At 43.9% G+C, this 25167-nt stretch overlaps 1 protein-coding gene across 1 annotated transcript in view; it reads right to left on the bottom strand.

The window, feature by feature from the left end:
* Window positions 1-25167, bottom strand: part of SLC8A3 (solute carrier family 8 member A3) — a 124186-nt gene that overhangs the window by 50489 nt on the left and 48530 nt on the right. The window lies entirely within an intron of this gene.

Raw genomic sequence — 25167 nt, 5'->3', positions numbered from 1 at the left:
CCAGGGAATGGGTCTTTGCCCCATGGGGGGGTCACGAACCGTGTTGATAATTCAGATGCCCTTTACCAGAAAAACGTACACTCTTACACACAATGTCCTGTATATGATTTCAGGGAGTTCACGAGATCCTATGAAAAACCAGCCACTGATCCCCTAAAGGTCCCTGGGCTCCAAGTTAATAACTCCTAGACTAAGGGCTAAAGTTCAGTTGCTGATGGGTGAGGATTTCAGTAACCTCTGAACGTGCAGAAAACAGCTGCAATGAACATGTGAACGGCTGGGCGTTAGCTACAAGTCCCAGCAGGAGCTGCACGGCTTGTGTACCGTCATGCCCAGCATGGCCATCCTTCCTTCTTCAGGGCATCAAGCGCTCTACTCATTCCATTATGAGGTTTTATTTTATGGCAGCAGAGCTCTGATTTGATGATGGGAGTCAGCACAAAACAGCTCCTTTTTTTCAAACAAAAATTTGCCTCCCAGCCACTTCAGCTAAAACAAATGCACTTTATAGCAAGAGGGAGGGGAGGGGAAAAGGAGGCTCCTGTGTTAGGACATCTGTGCTTTCTGCCACTCCCCCCACCCTTGCTCCCCACAAACCTCTAGCTCCTCACTTTCTCTAATATCTTACACTCCCTTGACCTCTACTCACCTTTATTAGATCTCATTTCATTTTCTTGAGGCTGGTGTCTGAAAATCCTAGATCAGTGCCCATCTTCTGAACGTCTCGTATTTATCTCACTCCATATTGCTCGGCACATATCTGATCTCTGAGCCGCACACCATTCCCTTGAAACCTAAGCGGCAGCTTGGTGCTTTTGATCATTCGAGTCAACATCTCCGATGTTCCTTCCCAACTTGAGACAACATAATCTCCCTCCTTCAATATTTTTTTTTTATCTTAGCTGACCTTTAATTTTTGAAAATATGTTTAAAACTGTGACCTGAAGGACATACCAACTTAGTAACCACCGGTTGCAAACTGCACCATAATCTAGTTTGTCTACCTCACCATCACCCTCAGAACTGCATCTACTAAGATTTTATATGTACAAGGAAACTCATTCGTTACTGGGATGACTTGAGATTTTTCTCTCTCTTCCCAAAGGACAATCATCTAAAACAGCATCAGGTTAGACTGTTTTCAAGCCAACGTTTCTCACCACGTTGCTTGCTTTCCAATACCTCCCAGCCCTCATACTTCGTTCAGGTTAGTCTTTGATTCTACTCCCAAGCAAATTTTTTCAGAGTTCTTATGGTCCTAATCCCACAAATATTTTTGAAGAAGTTTATTCTTCAATCCTTAACATCAGGGCTTTACCACCCTCCCTCTGTGGATTTTTGCCAATGTGTTTGTTTCTGGCTGGAATTCTCTTCCTCCTTTGTACATCTGAGTGACTCCCAGTCATCAAGTGTCCCTCAGCTTTCCTGATGTCCTTCCTCACTCCAACAGAGACCCACATGGATGCCCCTCCTCTGGCTCTCAAGGCTCTTATGTCCTAGGGCTTAGGGTGCTGTGTCGTAGCTATTGACTTACTTGTCCAGAACCACACTCCCCACTAGAGCAAGAGCTCCTTAAGGTCAAGGACTGGGTATTATTCATCACCTAGAGTATCAACCTCCTTCTTCCAACCCTCTGCTTTGGGGTATGCTCATTCCTCTACTTCTAACCATGTAGTTGAAATGGAAGCTGCCATCTTCTTACATATCCCACATCCCTGGCAGAGTGAATGGTCTAAGTCGTTTCTGACACAAGAGGGACAGCCTGTCTCCAATATTTAAGCTAAAGATGTGAGCCTGCTGGCTGCTTGCAACTGTCTCCAACTCAGTGAAGGGAGCCAGTCTGAAAGAAGAAAGCTGGCATGAATGGAGAAGAAAGAAAGAATTCCAGAGGCATCTGAATGCCTGGTGGCGATCATCCCTGGGACTGTCATTCTCATGCCTTGCTTATGTGAGCCAATGAACCTCCCTTCCTCAACAACAGAACAGCAAGTTGTGTTTCTGTTATTCACAACCAAGTAACATTCCCTGCCTTTTTCATCTCTTTATCTCCAGTTGCCGACTCAGGATTTGGCATTCAAAAGGGACTCCATAAACTTAGCTCTTGTTAAGCTTAAAGCCTGAAATCATGTTCGTTGTCATGTGAAATCAAAGACTAAGGCAGGAGTCAACACACATCATATTATGATAGTGTATCGGGGTCACACCTTAGAGCTATAGTGATGACTCCATACACATTCCGAGCATCTGTTTGGGTCTGAGTTTGTTCTATTGGTATCTGATCAACTGGCCTGAAGAAATGTTGACTGCTTATTTGTTGTCCAACCAAGAATAGTCAGCTTTTCTAGGATACAGCCCCGAAAGACAAAATGAGGAAGACTGCGTGCATACATTTACAATAATGGGCTACGTGACTGCTCAAATGGCCTTCTTTTCTTTTTTAATTTTTTTAATATTTATTTATTTTTGAGAGAGAGAGAGAGAGAGAAAGCATGACTGGGGGAGAGGCAGAGACAGAGGAAGACACAGAATCCGAAGCAGGCTCCAGGCTCTGAGCTATCAGCATGGAACCCGATGTGGGGCTCAAACCCATGAGCTGTGAGATCATGACCTAAGCCCAAGTCAGATGCTCAATCGACTGAGCCACCCAGGCGCTCCCCAGTTGGCTTTCCATTTGCATGGTGGGAGAGAAGACAGTTGAGATGGACACTGTTTACCAGCTGTGGGGCTCTGGAAAAGCAACTTTAATTCTCTGGGCCTTGCTTTCCCCATTTGCCAAGTGGAGGGACTTGCCTCACATACCTCGTGGGACTATTGAGAGGATGAAACGAGAACACACATCTGGCGGCATTTTGTTGTTGTTGTCAAATCCTTTCGAGGGGAATCATGTCAGGCCCTTCTCTAAACACAGAGGCCACTGCAGGGCTGACAGGTCTGCTTTGATAAACATATGGCCTAAGGCAGGGTCACTGCTTCAAGAGCAAGGAGCTGAGGTGAGCTATCCCATGTCCAACATATCCACTTTCTTTCCTCTCCTCTTGGCTCAGTGGTCATACAAAGCTTCTACACACTTCCCACTCTGCCACTGCTCAGAAAGCCTCTCAGCTCAGCCTGTGGCCATGAAAATGGACGCTGAGTCTCCTGTCTCCAGGTTCCGTCCCTTGGAATACACTCGTAGGTATCTGAGTTGGGCTGAACCTCAGTGAAACCTGACAGACTGTTTCTTCACAGGCTCCCATCAGCCTACGCAATGTCCAGGATGCCTCTGCAGAACACAGCCAGCACAGTCTAAGACCCGGTAATGACAGCTGGCCAGACGGTGTGGGCCAGCATGGGCAAGCTGCCCGGGAGCCCCATCCAGTTCTGACTCTGCTTCCTTCCTTGCTGACCTCTGCAAAAGTAGTTTCCAGCAGCTTCCTAGTCTGCTTGGCTAGAAAGGGACATCTCTAACACCTATTCCATGGCCTCCCCTCCAATAGGACGCAGTGGTAGAAAGACAGAGCCTCTGGAGACTTGGGTTTAAATCCTAGCCCTGCCGCGACCGTGAGAACTAGCACATGGAACACAACCTTTCTGGGTCACATTCCCAGTCTGTAAAATGGGGAGAATAAGGCCTGTATTACACTGCAAGAATGACCAGCCATCACATAGCTGCCCAGTATACAGTAGGTGCTCAGTAACTGATGTTTCTTTTTCCATCCTTCAATTATAAGAGCCCCCATCATTGAGAGACCTTCTATCTCTTGCAGAAACTTGCATGCAAACCTGAATCCACAAATAAAAATACTTCGAAATAAATTTGGGGGGTGGGGGTGGGAATCCATTTTCCTCAACCTGCTGAGACCCAAAAGCCATGTTCTGCATTCCCGTGGCAATAAGAGAACAGATAGTATGAGCTATGCTCCTTCCAGGCATGGGAAGGGGGCCGGAGGGGTAGTGAGGCTCACTTGGTTGGCATTGCTCGGGATGGAGACAGTCTGCTGCTTTTGGTGGGGAGGAGATCTGAGCTAGGTACAGCTCAGCCAAGCCCTGGGGGCTGGCAGTGTGCGACAACAACAAAAATAATTCGCATCTGCATAGGCTGCTTACACTTTTCAGAGCACTTTCTCTTCTTTCATCTGTTTTTCCCCTACAATATCCATGTGAGATGGGCATTATCGTTCCCATCTGACAGATGAGGAAATGAAGCAGAGAGCAGAGTATCACAAGTGGCTGTTGGGAATCAGAGCCCTGCTCACATCCTGGCTCAGCTGTGCAACCTTCGACTCGCTGCTGACCCCAACTGCTCGTCTGTGACATGGATCTGAAGGCACCAGTCTCGCAGGGTTGTTGCGAGGTTCGTGAGGGTTTGTCACATGGGAGAAAGGCCAGAGATCTACCCCTCCCCCCACCCCCCACCCCACCAGCCAGGCTCGTCCTGCACCTCAGTTTCTCCGTCTGTGAAAAGGACCTTCTAAGCCATCACTTACTCCATGACAGCCTCCCTGTTTGCCAGAGGCCCGGCCACCAGGTCTTTGTTTCCGTTTCCGTGCCCTTCGGCTGGGCCCTCGACCCGCTGAATGTGGAGTTTTTTTTTTGTTTTTTTTTTTTTTTTATTTTTGGGGAAGAGAGGAGGACGCTCTTAACAGGGGGGGGGCGGACTTAGAGGGAGACACAGAATCGGAAACAGGCTCCAGGCTCCGAGCCATCGGCCCAGAGCCCGACGCGGGGCTCGAACTCACGGACCGCGAGATCGTGACCTGGCTGAAGTCGGACGCTTAACCGACTGCGCCACCCAGGCGCCCCTGAATGTGGAGTTTTAAGGCTACTGTGGCTGCCTGAAACGAGGCTATGTCAAATTGGAAGTGCTGCTGCAGGTTTTTCCATGTGCAAGACGAAGCGATGAAAGATAGTCTGCAGACATGGAGAGAAAGGAGGCGAGATGTAGGGAAGCAGGCGAGAACCCATTGAGTTGCAGAGGAAAAGACAGGGAGGTGCCGGCAACATCCCAGTTCCTATTTTCAGTACCTCAGGAGGCACATTTGCCCTAACTTGAGTTCTGCAAGATTCCCTTACCTATTAGGCACTCAACTTCTTGTGTTTTTAATGTAAGCTAGCTTTGGTGGATTCCTGCTTCTTATAACCAAACAAGGATAATATGTGTGTGCTCTTCCCACCTTGCCCTTGATGGGCTACATCGCCGATGAAATGACAGTCATCGGCTATTCTTGGTGGTGCCCAGCTGTCACAGCACCCGAGCAAAATCCTGGACTTTAGGGGCTACAGCTGAACACAAGCCACTGACAATGAACAATGAGGCCAGTGCAGCTCCTGGACAGTTGGCCTCTGCTTTACTGGGCAAGAAGACTGCAGCTAAGCTCTCTCAAACATTTCCTTGGACATTTCCAAGTGGGAGGCAATACAGAGTGGTGATTAAAAGCATAGGTTCTCAGGGTGCCTGGGTGGCTCAGGCGATTAAGTGTCGGACTCTTGATCTCGGTTCATGTCATGATCTCATGGTTTGTGAGTTTGAGCCCCACGTCGGGCTCTGCACTTGAGATTCTCTCCCTGACTCTCTGCCCCTCCCCTCCAAAATAAATAAATAAACAAACTTAAAAAAAAAAAAAAGCGTATGTTCTGGAGCCACACTGCCCGGTGTTGCATCATGGTTTCAACCACCTACTGGTCGTGTGACCTTGAGCAAGTTACTCTCTCTCTCTGTGCCTCAGCTTACTCATCTGTAAGATGGAGAATATTTGTGGTACTTAGCTCATAAGGATATTGTAAAGACTGAGGTGCACAATAAATCGTCAGTACAGGTCCCCTATGGTTTTCAAGTCCTACACAGAAGACCGAAAGCACTTGGAGGAGAGGCTGTGGCAGGTGGCCCATGAACGGGTTTTGGTTTCGTCTTCTCCACTTTGGTTTTATGAGGGCTGAGGAGGGAAGCTGGTAACTGCAGAGAATACCAAGAGGGCAGGTTGAAAAAGAGATACTCAAAGATTCTGGCTGGCTAAGAAGGGAAGCAGCTTGCCAAGTTCAAGGCAGGACCTCAGAGCTCTCCCCTGGGAGAGGAGTACAAGGAGAGAAAAGGGAAATGAAATGCTGTCCTGAGACAGGAGAAGCAGGACCATGGGGCCAGACGAAGAGAGGAACCCCCACTTCTGGAGTAGGAAGGCAGGGCTCAGTAACACAAGCAACTTTAGGGAGCCATGAGGGCTCAGGAGAGACAATGCAATAAAACCAGCTGGAAATTCAGGAAGAATGGCAATGCAGGAGAGTCAGAAGGAAGCTCATGGAAATCTTGATTGTAAAGATTTTTATGAATTTGGATACCGCCCTCAGAAAACCTTTGAGAAAAAAAAACAAAAAAAACACCTCTTTGAGGATGAATGAAATCCCAGCAGCACATCCGCAGACTACGTCCAGCTCATCAATACAAAGTTGCTATAAATGGTTCTGTGCACAGAGAGTTGTGGAAAATGTATGACAAGCCAATGACACGTTACTGATTTAGGACTGCAGACTCTCAAATCAGGCTCCTTGGGTACGAAACCTGGCTCTGCCACTCATTAGCTGGACGAACTTGAGTAAGTTTCTCTACTTCTCTGAGCCACAGTTTCCCTGCCTATAGAATGGAGATGGGAATTGTCTAGGCATTAAAAATGCCTAGGAAAAGGAAAAATGAGTTAACATGTATACAATGCCTAAAACAGCATGTAGCCACGTAGTAAGGGCTCAATAAACATCAGTTGCCATCTCTCCCTGGGTGTTATCTCTCTATGCTATCCATGGATATGCACTTGTACATCTCTCTCTCTCTCTCTCTCTCTCTCTCTCTCTCTCACACACACACACACACACACACACACACCAACACACACCAACAGCTCCAACGCAAACAACCAAAACAGTTATTAAGAGCTCTCTCAAGTGCAAGGGCAGGCTGAGGGCATATTACGGCCAAAGAGCAGAAGCAACAGTTCTGAGAACCTCAGCAGCCAAGGGATGGACTTGGTTTCAGGTTCCCATCACACTCTATGCCCTCTCTCACCCCCAAATCCTGTCTTTGGGTGGAAACCTGCAATGAGTTGAGATGCCCCTCTGCCTGTTATCACTCTGGGGCCATTCCACACTATAGACCCCAAGGGCACCAGCCCTCCCCTCTGTTGTTATTCCTTCCCTGCCCCCTCCCCTCCCTGGTAGGGAATCCCATGAGCAGCATCTCAATCAATCACTACCCCCCCACCCCCCCACCCTGGTTTAAGTGACACCCTGGCTGGGGCCAACTGAGCCCATGGAAAGGGAAATCGGAGGTTCCCCTGACATGTGACCAGTACAGCTGTCATGGCAAGTGTCCACAGGCTTCCAGTGGGATGGAGCTCGCCAGGAGCAGTAGCCCCAGCCATCCAAGAGGAGTGTTCTATCCTTCCCACCCTTGGTGAAACCCTCTCCTCCTTGAGGTTTTCTTTTCCTTCCTGCTTTTTTTTTTTTTTTTAATCTTCTCTCTGTCCATACTGTCCCCTCTCCCTCTCTCAATCCCTATCTCATTACGCAACTGCATGGACTAAAAATACTTCTGGCAGCCGTGATCAAACCCAAACTGAGCAAGATGCAGATTTAATGAGGCTTCCATGGAAACAAGGTTCCTTCTGCCAGGCAGAAGAATGTGTCTGAGCCAGGGAAAAGGGGTGGGCAGGGAGGCTTGTTGTGAGGAGACAGAGATGTTGGTTAGATGGGACAGTGGGGAGTCAAAGACAACTTCTTGGCCCTGAAGCCTTTTCTGGAAGCCTTTTCTGGAAGGGGTTCAGCCCCATAGTCGGGGACTGCACCCACTGGAGATGGTCAGCTGCCCCATCAGCAGCAGAGGAAGAGCCACACTGTGTGAGCTCAGCAAAGGGAACCTCAGCTTCTTCTGGGCAGGAGTTAAATATTTATCACGGGAGTTCCTGAAGCAATCAAACACTTGGCAGCTGAAAAAAAAATAAATTAAAACATAAAAATAAAAGCTGCTGACTCTAGGGTTCCTGATAGTGCTCTGATTAGAACCAAGAAAATACAAAGGAGAAAAGTTGAGAAGGGTCAGATGTGAAGACAGTTTCTTCCCTGCACATTTCCTTCTCCCAAGAGGAGGCGTTGCCGTCCAGTCCAGCCTGCGTGTCTCTGTGCTGCTAGAGGCATAAAGCTCCTGAAGAATCTAGAAGGGAAAGCTCAATCCACCCAGGGCACAGCTGCCAGGTGGTTAAATGACCCCTGTCTTCATCTCTCCAGAGCAGGGGTAGCACCTACTGTAATCCTGCTACCTCTCCTTGGCCCTTACTATTTTCTCGCTACTTTCCACTGGAAACACTGAGTTTCATATCCTGAGAAGCAGTGCATGCACTGATGAAAAGCAAGGATCAGCAAACTATGGCTGTGGCCCAAACCTGGGCCATGACCTGTTTTTGTGTGGCTTGTGATTTCAAAATAACTTTTACGTTTTTAAGGGTTGTAAAGGAAAGAGAGATGACTATGTGACAGACCCCATATAATCCCTGCAAAGACTAAGATATTTACTATCTATACTTTACAGAAGCAGTTTGCCAATCCCTGGTTAAGAGCAAAAACTATGGAATCAGACAAACAGATTTAGGCTCAAATCCCAGCTCCCCTATGGACTAGCTCAATGAATTTATGGACTTTATCTCTTTGCCTCTCAGTTTTCCCAGTTGTAAAATGGACTAAAAGTACCTATCTTACAGAGAATGTAGGTACCAGCTTAGCACAATGCTGGTTGCATAAATGCTTATAATGCTCCCTTGGTTTGCGCTAAGTATCAGATATGCATCCTCATCATTGGTTCAGGAATTCAAATTCCCAGAGTTCTAGGGTATTCCATGTATGCAGGGATCCTGGGCTACAAGGAGTTTGACAAAGGCTCTGATGATATGCATTTAAAGCCAGAACTTGCTGCTCACCCAATCACCACCTTACCGGCTGTGCTCTAAGTCCCGTCCCATTAGGCACAAGACCTACTAAAGCCACTGTCGTCATGTTAAGAATCGTATGTTGACCTACCTATGGTCTTTGGAATTGTGAAATGGGAGAAGAGTGGCAAAGAACATGCAGTGAGAAGTCGGACAATCTTTCACAGTGCGAAACTTCTCGGGCCTACCTTTTTCTCATCTTCGCCTTTTATAGGAGATTGAATAGGCAAATGAGTTCAAAACCCTTGAAGAGACACTAGCGCTGCATTCAGTCATTCCTTGGAAGAAATAATGAAGGTGCTGAGTCAAAGTGGTGCTGAGAAAGTAGAGCTGATAAGGTCAAGGTTAAACCTAGAGCGGCCACACAGCTTTGTGTGGTCAAAAATTCAGATGGTGTTCCCAGCCAGCTGTCCTGTGAACCCCCGCGCTGGAAAGAGAACGTGGCTAGAGGATGTAGACCTCAACACGTTCACTTCTACCCAAGGACAACACACAAATGACTGCAGGCTTTCTCTAGACGGATGGTTGACTTTTGGCACAGTCTTTGTTCGCTTTTCTAAAAAGAGGCATTCGAATTTTTGAAATACATAATTGCAATGAAAAGGCCCAAGCAACTTTAAATCATAACTGAATGGCAAAGAGCTCTATAAGGCCAAGAATGGGAACAGAGAGACTGCTCAGCGTGGGAATGGACAGGAACACAATGACTGCAAACCTACATAGAGCATCCTCTGTCCTCACTGATGGTTTTGAAGGGCTTAAAAAGCCAATTTCCAAAAGAAGATTATACTTTATACACATTTTCCCCTATGAAGTTAGAAAGAACCCTAGGAGAATGGGAGACTAAGGGGTCTTATGAAGAATTCCTGATTAGATGCCAGGAGGCTCTTCTAGTCAGCTTTCTGCCTCTGGCAGCATAAGCTTAGCATATTATATGGATTTTCCATGTCTCAAAATCTTTACCTGATAATGGTCACAAACCTTCCTTATTGGGTTTTGTGAGGCCCAGAGGCGTCATGCAGGAACCCCTTCTTTGAAAAGTAAAAAAAGACTATAAGAATGTAAGGTGTTATATTTATTATCAATGATGAAGTGAGTAGAAGATTTCAAAGACAGAGGTACATTCATTTACTCAACAAGTGTATATTAAGTACCTACTGGGTGTCAGGCACTAATAAATACTGGGGATGTGGAATAAATAAGGGAGATGGGATCTCTGTGCTGCTGGATTGTGCATTCTAGAGGCAAAGACGGACATCAAATAACCACATAATTACAATTTTAATAAGTGCTTTGAAGGAAAAATACAGGGTGAAACAAGAGCATATAACAAGGGATGTAACTTAGACTGGCTGGGTCAGAAATGGCCATCCTCAGGAAATGACATCTTTCAGATGAAATCTGAGGAAGAGTTGCAGTGACCAAGGCAAGAAGATGGTAAAGCATTCTTTTTTAATTTTAATTTTTTTTTTAGAGAGAGTGCCTGCATGAAAGCATGAGTTGGGGGAGGAGCAGAGCGAGAGGGAGAGGGAGAGAGAACCTTCAGTAGGCTCCATGCCCAGTGTGGAGCCCGATGCAGGGCTCAATCTCACAACCATGAGATCATAACCTGAGCCAAAATCAAGAGTTGGACACTTAACTGACTGAGCCCCCCAGGCACCCCAGTAGAACATTTTTAAGGTGGAAAGAACAACATGTGAGAAGTGCCTGGGGTAGAAGTTCACGGAAAGCAAGAAGACTAACAAGAGGGTAGTGTATATGGGGGTAGTGTATATATATCCTTCCTTCCTTCCTTCCTTCCTTCCTTCCTTCCTTCCTTCCTTCCCTCCCTCCCTCCCTCCCTCCCTCCCTCCCTCCCTCTTATCTTACCTCCTTCAAGGTTTTCCTCTGTGTTCTTCAGACTGGGAAATTAACCTTGATCTGTCTCAAAGTTCACTTATCCTTTCTTATGCCATTTCCAATCTGATATCAAAGCTATCCAGATCTAGAATTTCTATGTTCTTTTTTATAGTTTCCATTTTTCTGCTAAGATCCTTCATCTGTTGATTCATTATAATACATTTTCATTTAAGCTCTTAAACATATTTGTAATTGCTGTTCTCAAGTTCTTGTCAGCTAATTTGAACATCTATGTTATCTTGAGGGATTTTTTCTTATTTATTGGTTTCTTTGCATGTCTAGTAATCATTTATTGTATGCTAGACATTGAAATGGGATATTGTAAACAGTTTGAATAATGCCATCTTTCTTTAAAGAGTACTGAATTTTGTTTGGAAAGTAGTTACATTGCTGTAACTTTTGTTCCTCTCAAGCTTAGTCTTATTTTTTTGTTAGGATGGGCCTCTTTTAGTTTTAAATTTAGCCCCAGGGTATGGCCCTTGATCTATGGTATGGTCCTTTCTTCTACCCCACTTATTCCTAACGCCTGAGATGCTCAGTAGGGTCTTACCACTCTGGCTGGGCTGGAGCTGCAGTGTTTCCCAGTGTGGCCTGATCTCAGTTTTTGTTACTCAGCTCTCAGGCCTGCAGGAGAAGATCCCTTCAGGCCTTGTGGAATCTTGCACATACTTGTGCAGCCCAATTCTCTGCGAGGGACCTGCACAAAACCTCCATGCAGACTTCTGGGCCCTCGGCCTTTGTATAACTCCCCCTTTTCAGGGACTTTGCCCTGAGGAGTTCAGCCACCTCAGCAACCCAGAATTCTAATCTCTGCCTCCTTAGTTAGGCTAAACGACCACAGTTTTTGCGCTCCATCTTCTTGCTCCACAACAGGAGAGTAGTCCCAGAAAGGAAGGCTGGACGACTGTGGTGCGATTGTGGTGCTTGGTTCATGTATTTTCTTTCTTTCAAGGATCACAGTTCTGTACTGTTTGTCATTCAGTGTGTAAAGAGAGTTTCTTCAAATATTTTGTCCAGTTTTATGGTTGTTTTCAGTGGGAGTCAAGTCTGGTTGTTCCAGTTACTGTGTCATGGCCAGACACACAAATTTAACCTGAATCTTGTTTTACATACAAATTGGGCCATATCACTTCCTGCCCCAAACCCACTGTTAGCTTTCTACTGCTCTTAGGATACATTTGTGATCCATAACATCATCTTCAAGGCCCTACATGACATGGACTCCACCTGCTTCTTTAGTTTCTTATTGTACCACTCTTCCCCCCCATATACACTACCCTCTTGTTAGTCTTCTTGCTTTCCGTGAACTTCTACCCCAGGCACTTCTCACATGTTGTTCTTTCCACCTTAAAAATGTTCTACTGGGGTGCCTGGGGGGCTCAGTCAGTTAAGTGTCCAACTCTTGATTTTGGCTCAGGTTATGATCTCATGGTTGTGAGATTGAGCCCTGCATCGGGCTCCACACTGGGCATGGAGCCTACTGAAGGTTCTCTTTCCCTCTCCCTCTCGCTCTTCTCCTTCCTTTAAGGAAGGAGGAGAGGGAGGGAAGGAAGGTAGACTTTCAGTGATTTGTGGGACAACATTAAGTGGTATAATCAATGTGTAATTGGAGTCCCAGGAAGAGAGGATAGGAATTGGGAAGAAAAAAGCATAAAATAATGGTTTATGATGGTTTAAACTTTCCCAAATCTACTGAAAAAAATTAACTTGCAAAGCCTAGCGGTTCAGTGGACTCCAAGTAAAATGAATGCAAAAAACAACACTTAAGCATATCAATGCACTGATAGCCATAGAAAAAGAGAAAAATCTTGATAGCAGCCAAAGAAAAGCAACATGTTATACACAGAGAAGCAGAAAATAATGGATAACTTCTTTCATAAATAACAGAACTCAGAAAACAATGGAACTCAAAGGAAAGGAACAAAACTGACAACCTAGATTTCTATGCCCAATAAATATATATTTCAGAAATGAAGGCAAAATAAAGGCTTTTTAAGATAAATGAAAACAGAAAATGTTGCCAATGATCCTGCTCTAGAAATGCTAATGGAAGTTTTTCAGATGGAAAGAAATGATACCAAGTGGAAATAGGTCTACAAGTAAGAGTGAAAACCATGACAAATATGTAGGTAAGAACAAAATACTATATATTTTTTCTACTCATAAAATCTTTACAACTCACATGAGGGCTTAAAGCAAAAATTACAACACCATATTGTGGGTTTTATAAAGTATGTAGCTATAACATGTATCACAACAATAGCGCAAAGGATGGAGGGATGTAAAAGGGCATAGACTTCTGCAAATTTTTACATTTCAGGTAAAGTAATGTACAGTAAACTCTAAGTTGACTATAATAAGTTAAAGATGCATATTGTTATCCCAGAGAAACCAATTAAAAATAATGCATAGAATTATAGCTTTAGGGGCGCCTGGGTGGCTCAGTCGGTTAAGCGTCCGACTTCAGCTCAGGTCACGATCTCGCGGTCCGTGAGTTCGAGCCCCGTGTCAGGCTCTGGGCTGATGGCTCAGAGCCTGGAGCCTGCTTCCGATTCTGTGTCTCCCTCCCTCTCTTCCCCTCCCCCGTTCATGCTCTGTCTCTCTCTGTCTCAAAAATAAAAATAAACGTTAAAAAAAATTAAAAAAAAAAAAGAATTATAGCTTTAAAGCCAACAAAGTACCTAAAATGAATACTTAAAAATGTTAAAATAAGGCGATAAATGAAGAACAGCAATGAAAAAGATGAGAGAAAGGAGAAATAACAAAATGGTAGACTTAAACCCAATATATTAAGAAGCATGTTAAGTAAAAAGCAGAAATTGTCAGGAGTAAAAATAATCAAGATGCAATAACTATATACCGTTTACAGGACAAGCACTTTACATACAAAGACAGAAATAGTTTGAAAGTAAAATAATGGAAAATATAAACTATGCAAATAATAAGCACAGGAAAGATGAAGTGACAATATTAATATCAGGCAAAGATTTCAAGACAAAGAGTATTACCAGAGATAAAGAAGGACATTTCATAAATAATAAAGACTAAATTCATCAGGAGATACAGCAATCATAAATGTATATGTGTCTAATAACAGAATTTCAAATTACATGAAATAAAAGTGATAGCACTAAGGAGAGGAATGGCCAAATCCATAATCATAGATGTAATTTTTAACACACTTATATTAGTAATTCATGAAACAAACAAAATTCTATAAGGATATAGATGATCTATAGATTATCAATCATTTCATTGACATTTATAGAATTCTATACCCAATAACTATGGAATACACTTTATTTTTAAGAGCACATGAAATGTTCACCAAGATAAACCATCTATCTGCTAGGCCAAAAACCAATTCTCAATAAATTTCAAAAGAATGAAACTTTTTTTTTTTTCAATTTTTTTTTTTTTAACGTTTATTTATTTTTGAGACAGAGACAGAGCATGAACAGGGGAGGGTCAGAGAGAGAGGGAGACACAGAATCTGAAACAGGCTCCAGGCTCTGAGCAGTCAGCACAGAGCCCGACGCGGGGCTCAAACTCACATACTGCGAGATCGTGACCTGAGCCGAAGTCGGACGTTTAACCACTGAGCCACCCAGGCGCCCCAAAACTTTCTTTTTGAGATAGAGAGAGAGGGCTCAAGTGATCAAGGGGGAGAGAGAGAGAAGAGAGGGGGCACGAAAGAAGGAAAGAGTCTCACAAGGGGCAGAGAGAGGGAGAGGGAAAGAGAGAGAGAAGCGGGGCTCATGAGAAGCAGGGCTCACCTGAAGCAGGGCTGTGTTCACCCTAGGCGGGCCTCAAGCTCACTTGAAGTGGCACTCAAACTCATCCAAAGTGGGGCTTGAACTCACCTGAACTGGGACTCAAATTCACCAAATCATGACCTAAGCTGAAATCAGATGCTTAACTGACTGAGCCACCCAGGCACCCTCAAAAGAATGAAACGTTATAGAATATGTACACTGACCATAGCAGAAATAAATTATGTATCAATAATAATAAGCTGTGAAAGCTCCCAAATAGTTGGAAATTAATATCATACATCTAAATAAGCTATGGGTAAAAGAGGATCATAAAGAAAATTAGAATATGTTGAATTTAATGATAATGAGAACACAGTGTCAAAATTTGTGAGAGGGAAATTTACCAGTTTAAATATACTTATAAAAAAGCTTCAAATGTACTTGTTAGAAAATAAAGTTTCAAAACCAATGATGTAAGCTTCCATCTCAAGAAGCTAGAAAAGGATGAACAAATTAAACCCAAAGTAAGTAGAAAGGAGAAAATAATAAAGATAAGAAATCAGTATAACATAGACAAAGAGGGAAAATAAACAAAGCCAATGGTACTTCTTTGAAAAGATTAATAAAATTTATAAGCCTCTATCTAGCAAGAATTCTTGAAACTATGAGGGGATATCACTACAGATCCTACAGACAATCAAAGGATACTGTAGGAATATTATAAATTTAACAACTTAGATGACATGGACAAAATCTTTGAAAAACACAATTAAAAAAACTGTTACAAGATGATATAGAAAACATAAGTACTATGTATTAGAGAAATTGCATTCTTTATAAAAAGCCTTCCTATAAGGAAACTAAGTTCAAATGGTTTCACCGGTATATTCTAGCAACCATGTAAGGAAAAAATAATTCAAATGCTACACAAATTCTTTCAGAAAGGGGCACTTGGGTGGCTTACTCAGTTAAACATCTGACTCCTGATTTTGGCTAAGGTTATGATCTCATGGTTTGTGAGTTCAAATCCCACCTCGGGCTTCACTGACAGTGAAGAGCCTGCTTGGGATGCCCTCTCTCCCTCTCTCTCTGCCCCTACCCCACTCACACACACACACACACTCTGTCTCTCAAAATAAATAAATTTTAGACAAAAAAAATTCTTTCAGAAAATAAAATGGAAGAGTACTTCTTGACTTCTTTTGTGAGGCCTGCATAACCTTGACATTCTAAGCACCTGAAAAACTTTACAAGAAAACAGCAGGCTGATATCCACCATGAAAACAGACACAAGAAAATCCTTAACAAAACAGTATTAGACTGAATCCATCAGCATTTAAAAGGGACAATATATCAACGACCAAGTACAACTTATGCCCATAATATAAGGTTGGTGTACATGTGAAAATCGATCAATGTAATTAAACCATATTAACAGCTTTAAAAAGCAAAACCAGGGTGCCTGGGTGGCTCAGTCAGTTGAGCCTTCAACTCTTGATTTTGGCTCAGGTCATGACCCCAGGGTTGTGGGATTGAGCCCTGCATTGGGCTCTGCACTGAGTGTAGAGCCTGCTTGAGATTCTCTCTCTTTCTCTCTCTCTCTCTCTCTCTCTCTCTCTCTCTCTCTCGCTCCCTCTGCCCCTCTCCCCTGTTCATGTACTCTCGCTCTCTTAAAAAAAAAAAAAAAAAAGCAAAACCATATGATCATCTCAATAGATACTGGAAAAAATTTGATAAAATTTTATAAATGCAAATGGTTAAAATGAATTATCAGTCAACAGAAATAGAAGGAAAATTCTTCAATTTAATAAGAGGAATTTATGAAAAACTTATAGAAGACATCATATTGAAGGAGACTGGGAACAAAGTTAGGATGTTCATTCTTATCACTCCTATTCAACATTATACTAAAAGTTCTAACTGGTGCAATAAAACAAGAAAAAAAATAAAATTCATGAAGATAGGAAAGAAGTAAAACTGTTTGCAGACAACATAATTGTTTATATAAAAACCCTAGGAAAAATATAAAGCAACTATCAGGTGCTAATAAGAGAATTTAGAAAGGTCATAGGACAAAAGGTCAATAGACAAAATTCAATTGTATTTTTATACACTAGCAGCAAAAAATTGGAAAATGAAAATTTGTTTAATTTAAATTTTTATGTAACACAGTATCAAAAGCAAAAATACTTTGGAATAAATTTAAGAAAATATACGTAATACATCTCCAGTGAAAACTATAAAACATTCCTGAGGGAAATTAAAGATCTAAACTAATGTAGACACACATCATGTTCCTAGATTAGAAGCCTCAATCTTTTTAAGATTTTAATTCTGAAAGGGACCTATACATTCAACATCACATTTCCAATTATAATCATAACCACTTTTTAATAAAAATTGATGAGCTGAGAAGCACCTAGGTGGCTCAGTTGGTTAAGCGTCCGTCTCTTGATTTCGGCTCAGGTCGCGAGTTCACAGTTCATGGGTTCAAGCCCTGCATGGGGCTCCTCACTGACAGTGCGGTATCTACTTGGGATTCTCTCTCTCATCCTCTTTCTGCCCCTCCCTTGCTTGTGCTCTGCCTCTCTCTCAAAATAAATAAACTTTAAAAGAACTGATAAGCTGATTCTAACATGTATATGGAGATGCAAAGAACCTAGAATAATCTTTGAACAAGAATAAAATTGGGGGATTAACACTTCTTACTAAAAGGCCACGGTAATTAAGCTAGTGTGATACTGGCAAAACGACAGATCAATGTAACATAATTGTGAGTTTCTCATTTCCACTGAGGACAAATGGATAGAAAAGGGATCATAACTAAAATTGTTCTAAGAAAATTAGGTTACCTGGAATACAAGAAGAAAATGCATGTGAACAGTTTGTACTCTGTGCAATAATTAATTGCAACTCTTAATACTACAAAGAACAGCAACACTGAAAGAGAACTATCAATTGTATGGATAACATTGACCATCACTCTTTCTACTCTTAACACATATGCATCTTATTTCCTATCTGACTAAATCAAATTTATTTTGCAGCTCCTTTGTGCTAATACTCTCTCATGCATTTTCAATTTTCTTTTATGAAATAAATATCCATGGAAAAACAGACTGTTTTCAGTATCTGTAAATTGAACTCAAGTTTTATCATAGAAGGAATTTGAGTATTTACAGGTGCCTTTAGAAAATAATCATGTTTATAATACAAATAATCATCCCATACATTGTTGATTTAGGAAATTCATGTATTGGGGCGCCTGGGTGGCTCAGTCGGTTAAGCATCCGACTTCGGCTCAGGTCATGATCTCGCGGTCTGTGAGTTTGAGCCCCGCATCGGGCTCTGTGCTGACAGCTCAGAGCCTGGAGCCTGCTTCAGATTCAGTGTCTCCCTCTCTCTCTGACCCTCCCCCGTTCTGCTGTCTCTCCCTGTCTCAAAAATAAATAAATATTTAAAAAAAAAAAAAAAGAAAATTCATGTATTGTTAACCCTGTTTTAGTAATTTGACGATCATGATGGTGGTCAGGTTGCTGCGATCGTAATGAGAATGGAGATTACTTTGTAGAAATGTGGCCAATGTGCCTTGGAGTGTGCCGGCGTAAGATCATGGCACCACTGGAGCAAACTGGGAATTTCATAATGATGGACGATCCCTATGTTTGATGCGATTCAGTTCTTTATTCGATATCTCCTCTTCTACCTCTGTTATAGGAAGCTGCACATTGTATATATCTTTGTGTCTGCAGCCCTCTCAGACTGTGAGGATTTACTTGACTTTGAAATTTTTTTTTTTAATGTTTATTTACTTTTGAGAAAGACAGAGACAGAAGGCGAGCGGGTTAGGGGCAGAGAGAGAGGGAAGCACAGAATCCGAAGCAGGCTCCAGGCTCCAAGCTGTCAGCACAGAGCCTGACGTGAGGCTCGAACTCGCGAGCTGTGAGATCATGACCTGAGCCGAAGTCGGACGCCCAACTGACTGAGCCATCCAGGCGCCTCAGGATTTACTGGACTTTGAATCCTCAATGCCAAGCACAGGACTTGACCTATGAGAACCCAGAAGAAAGATTTCCAGTAGGACAGCAAGAATGTCAGCAACACAGATTTCAGCTGGGTCATAAAGGTTAAGAGAAAATTGCCTAGAGCCTTCCTGGTGAAAGGACCAGACAGGACAAAGTTGACAAGAGGCCACAAGTAGTTTGGTTTGGAGGAGCAAGCATAACAAAGAATAGGTAGGAGCTGAGGCTGGAAAGTTTAAGTTGGGACCAGCTGTTCTGACATCAACAGAACACTATTCAATCTGATCGTTTTGTATCTCTTCCTACAGAAAACCAAATAACCACACCCTGATGACTGAAAAGGGAATTTGGTGAGCAGCTTCTTGCTTCCTCCCCAGACTAAAAGCGGTATATAAATAGGAAAGAAGATAACCAATCAGTCACAGTGGAGCCAGCTACCTTATACATCCACTACTGTGGCTGACAAATTTTATCAGAATCCTTGAATAGAATGGAATGTCTGACACTCAGGTTGTAATAAACGTTGCCAGCAGCCACTGAGTGCTTGTAGACATGCATCTATACATCAGATCTTATCAGCAAGGGCACCCAAGGCATTTTCAGTCTCAGCGTGGGGAGATATTTGGCTGGCCCAGCGCATAAAGCCTTGGGACATTTCCAGTAGAAGTCAGCCTTTTGATTTGTAGAGATACTGCAGTAGATTAATTTCATGCCAATGCTGTTCAGTGGGGTCCCAACATTCTCACAACAGCTCAGAAAGCCAGAGCACATCCTTTTATGTAAGCTGCTTTCTACAACAGGGATGCAGGATGGGGAAGTCTGCAAACTCAGGGCAGAAGTCATCATTTTTGCTCATTTGTTTATTCCAGAAATGAGTCCAGCAGAGCTCCACCTGGCAATCCTTGCAGATTTGGGGCTGGAGTGGAAAAGGATTAGAGAGAGGATGAGGGACCATAGTGGACAAATTTTGTCACCCAGATAATTTCCCTTGTCCTTCCTCTCTATTTTCCTTTCCAAAAACCTCCTTTGCCTCATTCAGGTCAGGTCTTAAAATTCTTCTTCTCTCTCTCTCTCTCTCTCTCGCCTCTGATAGATGTTTGGCATCAATGGATGTGTTTGTCCTTAGCCTTTTTTTTTCTTGGCTGTGCTTACAATGACTTCCTAAAGGTCTGTTTTCCACCCCCTCATGTCCACTGCTACAGAGGCTCTCTGATGGCAAGAGCTTTGCCCGTCAGGTTCATTGTCATCTCCTCAGTGCCTGGTACAGCCTTGCATGGAATAGACACTCAATAAAAATCCACTGAACAACTGGATGAACAGGCTGTTGTTTTTGAGATTCCTTTCCAGTTCTCTCCAGCCATCACATGGACGTAGTGAAGACAGGCTCCACTGTGTGACCCAACTGAAGGTTGTGGATTAGGGAAAAGGGCTCAGCACCCCATTCCTGTTTTCACCCTTACAAATCCCTATCCCAACAGGTTGTCTTCCCTTGCTGCCTTGTCTCCTTCTGTAGGCAGATCGCTGGGTTCCTCCCAGGGAAGAAATGCCCCCGTTATGAACCAGAGGTCTGTCCCACACAGTGTTTGCCAGGAGGACCCGCTCTGAATTAGAACAGCTACTGCTTATGTTGGCGTAGTACAAATTATACAGGAGTTTATTTACTTTTTAAAGTTTATTTCAGAGACAGAGAGCATGAGTGGAGGTGGGGCAGAGGGGGAGGGGGCAGGGGATTCGAAGCAGGCTCCGCACTGACAGCAGAGAGCCCACGCAGGGCTCAAAGAGATCATGACCTGAGCTGAAGTCAGACACGCAACTGAGCCACCCAGACGCCCCCGAAGAGTTTTGGGGTTTTTTTTTAATGTTTTATTTATTTTTGAGACTGAGAGAGACAAAGCATGAACGGGGGAGGGGCAGAGAGAGAGGGAGACACAGAATCTGAAACAGGCTCCAGGCTCTGAGCTGTCAGCACAGAGCCCGACGTGGGGCTCGAACTCATGGACCGCGAGACCATGACCTGAGCCGAAGTCGGACGCTTAATCGACTGAGCCACCCAGGCGCCCCCCGAAGAGTTTATTTAAGAAGCTGCCATCCTTAGATGAATTACCCTGTAAACAGCAATCATATCATTTAAAATTTTTTTTAATGTTTATTTATTTTTGAGAGAGAGACAGAGTGTGAGCTGGGGAGGGGCAGAGAGAGAGGGAGACACAGGATCCGAAGCAGGCTCCAGGCTCTGAGCCGTCAGCACGGAGCCTGACATGGGGTAAGATCACGACCTGAGCCGTCAGATACTTAACTGAGTCACCCAGGCACCCCCAATCATATTATTTTAGAATGTGTAACTACCTTATGACTTTCCCTGGTTTCCTAGTGCATTGAGAAGAAAATCTGAACTACTCACCGTGATCTCAGAGGCTCTGTCTAGGTCTGTACCTAAACCTTTGTCCTGCCACACTGGCCTTCCCTCATTTTAATTTCTTCTCCAGGCTCTTCTCTGCCTCGGGGCCTTTGCATTTGATGTTTCTTCTGCCTGGATTGCTGTTTCCTCAATAGCTGCCTGTGTAACTTCTGCTCTTTATAAGCTGCTTTCGAAGGGTCTTCTCAATATAAAGTGCCATAATTGTCATCTTAGTACCCTTTCATTTTCCTCATAGCACTTTTCACAAATCGCAATTTTTACACCTATTTATTTATTACCTAAAGCAGCCTTTTCCGGTGGGCCGGAAGGTCCTCAAGGGGAGGAACTTTATTTTTATCACCTAGCACTCTCGTCACGCAGCACAGTGACTGACAGACAGATGATTCTTAAGGAAGTGGGTGGGGGACAAGCCAAGGCTGGGGGTTTCTGGTTCTGTCAGTTTGTTCTCATGTGGCCTCTCAAGCCTGGTTGTATTCGTATCCTAAAGCTGTCATCATAAATTTCCACACATTGCGTGGCTTGAACAAACATAAATCTATTGTCTCAGTGGTCCTGGAGACCAAAAGTTTGAGATCAAAGGGAGGCGGGGCTGGGATCCCTCCAGAGGCTCTAGGAAGGTATACTTCCTTGACTCTTCCCACCTTCTGGGGGCTGTGGCCCCCACGTTGCTAATGTATCACTCCAGTCTCTGTGTCTGTCATCACATGACCTCATCCCGTCTGTCCGTGTCTCTTTTCCTCTTGTAAGGATGTAAGTCAGATTGGATTTAGGCCCCACCCTACTCTGGTGTAACCTCATCCTAACTTACTGCATCTGCAACGACCCTATTTCTAAATAAGATTACATTGTGAAGGGGACATAAACTTTTGGGGAACACTCTTCAACTGAGCACGCTGGTCTTTGTGCTCAGTGCGATTCAAGCATGGGGATGTGTTGGAATGTAGTGTCTAGAACTGAACTCCTGGGGCCGTGATGACTAGTGTGGCAGGTGGGGACAGCCTAAGGCACTGGCTCACTGCAACAGAGAGCAGACCCTGCCTGCTTCTTCCTTTTATACTCTCATATTTATAAAGTCATTTGTATTCCAGAAAGGACTGTTATTTAGCCATTCTTACCTCAGTGTTAATCCCCCAACACAGAGAAAATGATCCTGCCAAAGGGAAAGGGAGATTAAAAATGAGGCGAATTAGTAAATTGTTAGCACTATAACCACAGGCTAAATCAACATGCACAGACAGAACCAGGATCGCTTAAAATTGGTTCAAAAATCCACCTCTGTGTTAAGGGAAGCAACACATTTTAAAGCGTGCCATTAGGTCACTTGTCCATCTTGTTCAGTTATAACAAGTTCAAGGTCAAACCAGAATACGGCAGCCTAACCTGACGGTGGCAAAGGGGACACTTAACTTTTTCTGATGTTCCTAGGTGTTGGTGGCATTTTCCTCTCTGAAGACTCATGAATTCCCACCGCTAGAATACCTCAAACTATGCCCTTCCTAGATGGTCCTCATAACGCAGAGAAGTCTTGATTTTGTTGAAATCAAACACAAACGGAGGCCAGACAAAAATTTTCTGAGCAGACAAAACCGGTTTAGTCATACAAGCCAAGCTTAATTTAGCTTATTTTGCAAGACAAGTGAGGCTAACTTGACCTGGGTGCTTCTTGCAAGTGGAATTTAAATTGTTCCCCCAAATTGACATGAGGTAACCACTAACCAGTTCCCTCCCGTTTAAGAAAATTCTCATATAAATCAATTACTATGGAGAATAAACACTCAGTGCCTCCATAATACAGAAGCTGCCTAGAACAATACATCTCTAAGCCTCATTCCATGTTTTGGTTGGAGTGTTCCTGTCTTTTCAGCGTGTGCGCAATAAACTTATGCTAATTATTACGTCAGTGATTCACTGGTTTTACTTCCGGCTTTTTTCTCCCCCCTAAACTTTTGATACCTTTTTCTCCAAGAGAGTTTGTAAACAGAGCCCTAGGTTCTTGGATACTTGGTAGGACAGGCTAGGCTGTATGAACAAAGATAAGTCTTGGGGGCAGCAAAAGAGTTTAAGCAGGAAGAACTTAACCCTTTGTGGACCAGATGACATTTCGCACTTGTGGGGCGTTAGCACTGCTAATATCTGAGGATCATCTAGGATTTGAGAGCTGGAAGAGACATTTAGTTCAACCTTCTCATTTTGCAGATGAGGAAACTGATGGGGGAAGGAACTAAACTCAAGGACACATTTAGGGCTTTTAGCTGAGCAGGGAATGGACTCAGGTCCCTTGTCACCAGTCACCTTTCCCACTGTGCAACAGCATCCAGAAGAAAAATGTAGGTGCAGAAAAGTGAACGCAACTCTCACATATAGCTGCTATGATTTAATTGGCATTCTCTAATCCCTGTCCCCAACCCCGAAAAATCAGGCCCAATAATGCAAAAGGCTAAGATTTTGTGAGACTTATTGGCTTGAAAAAGCATTCTCTAAACATCTCTTCTCCCTGCTCCCATCCCTACCATCCTTTGGCAATTCCATTAAAAATAGCTTTGACTTGAAATTGGCCTGGAGATCATCACTCTGCAATTATATAAGCCCTCAACTGAACGTATTATCATACCAAGCAAACCCCAGATGACTATGGTGGGGCTGTGCTGTCTGAGCCCAAAGCCAAATCCCTGCTGGGTCTGCAGATGCGATGAGGATTTCTCAGACCTACAGACGCCTCACCTAGGCAGGAGTGTGTGTATGCATGTGTGTGTGTGTGTGTGTGTGTGTGTGTGTGTGTGTGTGTGTGTGTGGAGATGTTCCAAAGTCCAAGAGGTGGAGCTTCCTAATCTCAGCCTCTCTCTATGTGTCATGGCCAGGCAGGGCTGATATGAAGTGGACTTTGCAGGCTCCAGGGGGGGCTGATGAAAGAGGGTCTGGTTCCCTGCAGGATATAACCAGGAATTCTCTACACGGAGATGACTTGAAAGATGGAGTCACAGATTCTGGAGATGCTTGTGCTCTAAGAACATTCAAAGATCTTATCTGTAGGCCTCTGCCCTTTTCTTCTCAGATGAAAGACCCGTGACCCCATGGGATAAAGTGACATCCAGGAAACAGCAAGAGAGAGGCAAGAGTTAGGCCCAGACACCATGGCACTTCACTCCGTGCCCAATGTGCTTTCCTTATACCAAGCTTCAGGATGTGTAATCTTTTTCCCCACTCCTCCCCCACTAAAATTTGAGAAAGGAGCCCCTTCCTCCAATAAGGTGCTAAAAAATAAACTTTTGCACAAAGTAATCCAGACACCAGCATTTTCATTGCTAGCCACTTGTCTGGGGTAGTGAGCTGGTTAAAAGAAGGGATTCTTTCGGGGCACCTGGGTGGCTCAGTCGGTTAAGCATCCAACTCTTAATTTCAGCTGAGGTCATGATCTCAGTTTCATGAGTCTGAGTCCCGCGTTGGGCTCTGCACTGACAATGTGCAGCCTGCTTGGGATTCTGTCTCTCCCTCTCTCTCTGCCCCTCTCCTCCTCCTCTCTCTCAAATAAATAGATTAAAAAAAAAAAAAAAAGGATTCTTTTGATTTGAATCCCAGTGCCTCAGTCTTCCCATCTGCAGAACAGGGTCAATAATGCTCTTCCTTCACAAAGTTCTCATGAGGAGTAGGTGGATTAACTCATGTGAGGCACTTGGCACAATCCCTGGCACACGGGTGGTACTGACCAAGCCACGCTGCTCTTACTGCTACTAAGCCCAGACATGAGAAGGAGGGAGACTAGAAGAGCAACAATCAGGAACTCCAGCAGGAGGAGGGAAGGGCGTTACAAGAGAATACGAAAATGACAGGTGGTTGCAGATGCAGAGTAAGTGTGGCTTCAAACAAATCACATTTTAAAACAAGGCACTGAAGAGAAGCTTCTCCAAGCCAGCGAAATGTCTCAGTCCCTGTGTACATCCTGCCCTTACAGACGGAGGAGGCTTCGGGAAGACATCAGGGTTGGTCATTCCCCAGCAAGCTGCCTGCTGCCCAGTAGCCCAGCCTACGACAGGCAGATCACAAGTGCCCATTGCTTCCTACCCTGCTTCCGCTGACATTTGACTCCTTACGTTCTTCTCTTATTCTGGAACAAGGATGGACAAGAACCGCTT

The sequence above is a fragment of the Panthera uncia genome (genome assembly GCF_023721935.1).
Source record: "Panthera uncia isolate 11264 chromosome B3 unlocalized genomic scaffold, Puncia_PCG_1.0 HiC_scaffold_1, whole genome shotgun sequence".
Lineage (NCBI taxonomy): Eukaryota > Metazoa > Chordata > Mammalia > Carnivora > Felidae > Panthera > Panthera uncia.
This window is presented reverse-complemented; position numbering and strand designations above follow the sequence as displayed.